Raw genomic sequence first — 4,456 nt, forward strand, 5'->3', positions numbered from 1 at the left:
AACTTAAAAAATGAAAATATAAAATATGAGATATAATGATGTAAAATATGAGGTATTGGAACTCTCCTGGTGTGTCTATATGGATGGATGGATGGATAACTTTTCGACGGATATAAACGTGTTAACCATGAACCTACTTAAATGTCAAAAGAGAGAGAAAAAAAAGGCGATCTTTGTCATTGGCAGGAAAGGAGATAAGAAGGCGGACTGTGTTCACTGGATGGAACCGAGAAGTGTCGCGACCAAATGATGCAGTGATGCCAATTTGGCATTTACGAACCCAGCACCCAACTTGGGTCCAGTCGTTATCAGACAGCTGACTCCCAATCGGCTGGACCAATTAATTTGGATCATGGTTAATATCGTCACCCATCATGAATCGACTAGAGATGGAGCTCTATTTTGCAACTAGGTGGATCATATAGCACCGCATGTTATACTTTTATAAGATTCAAGCTTGATATTTTCATAGGTTTTGTTTTAAGAGCTTTGCACAAATTTTATTTAAACTAGGACTGAAATCGTTTGATTTGTATTGAAATTCGTGCGAAGTATTTAATACTTAACAGATTCGTGAATTAAAATTTTACATATGAATTTTGGCACCAATCAAATTAATGGTTTAGGTCCAATTTTGAAGGCCCTACATAATAAGCTTGATATTAAATGCTTGTAAAATAATGTGATGGTCAAATATAATACATGTATTACAGTTGTCTCTAAATAATAATATTGGTTTAGTTCTAGAATAATTATATTCCCTACCTGCTCTCATTATTGCTGTTGTGGTTATTTTATTTTAGTACAAAATGAATAAACAAAAAAATAAAAAATAATTTTGTACTGTACGGATGGAGCACCTAGATCTTTAGCCGCCAGGAGTTTAAATCTGGACTTTGATCAGAATCTAGATCAAATCAATTCAAATCTGTAATGTAAAGATTTTTTTTTTTTTAATTTGTGTCAATATATAACAAATGGATTGATTTCAAACTCAGTAATTTTAAAAGTTAACATTATGGAAAGTTTTTCTTCCCTCCGAACAGTGCTCTTTCAGTTTCGCCTCCTCTCCGGTTCTTCTTTTTTGAAGCAGTAGAAATCGTCGAGCAAAGCCAGTCTAGGATGAGCATCTTCTTCGCATAATAATTTTCTCTTTCCTTTCTTCCGTGTCCATCCGTCTGAAGCACAACCTAAATCTGAACTTTGATCAAAATTCAGATCAGATCAATTCAAATCTCTAATGTAAAGATTTTTTTTTTTTTTAAATTTGAAACTCAATAATTGAATTCTAACCGACAGATAGTACAAATCGGGGAACTAAATGGCTGTTCATGTAAATAAAAAAAAATGAGCATGTGTTGTTAATTCTATGTGCAATTAAAGGCACTATTTCTGTTGCATGCTTCAAAAACACGGTCACATTCAGCCTAGTTAATTGTCGATAAACCAATCTTCCACATATACTTAATAAGCGCAAGTAGCCTATATAATAAGCTTGGTGAGAACGAGATGTAGATAATGTTTTTGGATTGGTTCAAATAAAAGTCTATGTCCTAATTCTTCCTAAAGATCTAGATATTTTTCCTTGATGATTTTCTCTTTCGGAGTGATCAATACTTTGATTTGATTGGGAAGTATTGAAATTTGTATTGCACTTGTACAGTCATAATTAAGTAAAAAATTGAAGTGTTATGATAATCTCTAAGCACATCATTTTAATTAGGTAAAAAAAAAATTAATATTTGTTTATAGTGATGCAGTTCAAGTGTTATGAGTTACGCATATATCACGAGTCGGAAATTTTAATTTTATTTTTATTTTTAGAAAAAGAAAAAAAAAATTAGAATCAAATGAATTTAAACTTTTTTCAAATCAATCTCAAGCTACAAAAAAAAATCCAGTCCTAAAAATAATTTGTATACAGCAAAATATATATATATATATATATATATGATAGCTATGGTTTACATCTAAATATAAAAAATGATAACTTCTGATCTGATCGACAAATAGTGTGTTGCTTTGACTATCGCAACATTTTGTCCCACCATGAATATACATACAAAGGTGTTAAACCTTTTAATTGACTATTGCAACTTTTGATGTGATCCACAAATACTGTTAATTGACTTTATTTATATCTCAAATAGTTGTGCTTGTAATTTACTATTTACTATATTATAATTTCCATCTCATATATTTTAAAAAAAAATTAACATTGACTCCCCTATGAAATAAATTACAAAAGAATATACTTAAAATTCAAAATAATAATAAAATTATATCTTACTTTAAAATTTTGTCTCATCTATCAGATATTTTGACTCCGTTCATCTGCTAGGCAACGAATCGAACCGAATCAAACTTACCCTAAGTTTGAGTTTAGTTTGAATAAGATTCGAACCGAACCTGGTTTGATTCGTTTCAAATCAAACTCATTTCGAATCGAATTAATTGCGAACTACACATTTTTCGAATCGAACCTGAATCGAATTACGAACTAAACTATTTTTTACCAGCCCTAGTTATATCGGTAGTTTATACATTAATTTTTTCTTGCGGGACAAAATTCACATGGCTTCCTTTTACCGGTATGAAATGAGTGTTTTTAAGTTGAAAAATTATTCATGAAAAAATACATCACAACAAATAATCGTAAAAAAAGGATTAAGTACAAGAACTGAAATATGCAGTAAAATAAGTAATCGTACCTCGAGTGCTCACTCGATCAAACCCTTGATCGGACCATCTAATAAAGTGAGAATCTGAAAGGTAGAGAAGGCAAAGGAGAGACGGCCGAAGAGAGAGAAGAGACAGCCGTCTAGGCCGGAGAGAGGAGTGACGGTCGGAGAGACAGCCAATCGCCGAGAGCGTCGACTAGGTTTTAGAACGAGAGAGAGAGTGAGTTAGAAAGAGGCGGAGAGAGAACTAGATTATTGAGATTTGAGAGCGAGGGAGCGTCGGCTAAGTTAAATTATGACTTTCTATCTTGAGTTTTAATTTCATCAGGTAAATGAACAGCTGATGTTATTATGAGATTCGAACCATAAAAGTTCGTGAACCCATTTCGATCGAACCAGACTAGGTTTGAGTTTGGTTTGAATTAATTTCGAACCGAACCTGGTTTGATTCGTTTCAATTCGAATTCATTTCGAATCGAATTAAACTCGAATCAAACCCGAATCAAATCACGAACTACGAATTTTTTTGCGGCCTAGAAGGTCACAAATAGATATTTGAAGGGTTTCAATTTCATATTTCAACAGAAATTAAAATAGAAATTAAAATAGAAGTGGACGGGTGAAGGATCCCTCTACGTACACGTGTCCTCTAGGCAATGGGAAATGCATGCGCTACATTTACACACTTGTACCCATTTTGGTCAAATTCTGTTATAGTGAACTGTGTGGTGTTAACATTTTAAATCTCACCGTTGACTTTTTCCATAAAGATAAAATTTAATGTTTTGCAACTTTGTATTGCACCTTTTTTTAAGGGGCGGTCCGGCGGTGGGAGAATTAAGAGGGCAGCAGCAAGACACTTTATCTTCTCTGACAAAAATAAATATTTTATAAAATTATGTTTTTGTTTTTTTAATAAAAGTTGTAGATGAAGTTATCTAATTATTTAATATTTAAAAAAGATTATTCTATTTGAATTTCGAATCTCTAATTTTTCATACGGAGAGCATTATTCTGTCACTAGATCAAAAACTGGTTTTAAAAGAAATTATGTTTTGTTTTACAATGACTTCTAAAAAAAATATAAAATGTGTTTGCAATTCAAATAATTTATATTATGTTCGCATTGTGTTTGCAATTCAAGTAATTTAAATTATGATCTATCTTAAATTTGTATTGACCATATATATTATATTTTGTACTCATTTTACAGTGAGCAAGGCAAATATTAAATTTGTATTTATTATAATTTATGAATAATATTTGTAAAAATTGTCTTACAATTTTTAAATTTATATTTTTCTAATTCAAATTTATGAGTACTTTGGAAGTATATATCTACCATGTCAATAGAATGAATTAAGATCCATTTCAGGAACTTTGAATTCAAGCAACTAATATATTATAAAAAAAATTATTATTTTGACCCAAAATAGTTAACCTCTCCATTAAGATAATAAAATCTATGTGCAATCCCATTAATCAAGGATACGTGGCAGCTCATAGCAAGTTGCATGTAAGACAAATATTCATGATTAATTAGAATAAGTTAGCAATTGTCAAATTAACAGTATTTTATATATAACGTGAATGGTAAGTTGAGTTAATGCATAATTATCCAGTTAATTTGACTCTTGCCTTGTGGGACATGAAACAATTATAAGAGTTTGACTTAAGAGTTTGACCTAATACCGGTTCAGACTGAATCGGTATTGCTACAACGACCTTTTCTCTCTCTGTATTTATGTAGCCCAACAGAAAATATATTATATACA

The sequence above is a fragment of the Carex rostrata genome, chromosome 8 (genome assembly GCF_964058835.1).
Source record: "Carex rostrata chromosome 8, lpCarRost1.2, whole genome shotgun sequence".
NCBI classification, from domain to species: domain Eukaryota; kingdom Viridiplantae; phylum Streptophyta; class Magnoliopsida; order Poales; family Cyperaceae; genus Carex; species Carex rostrata.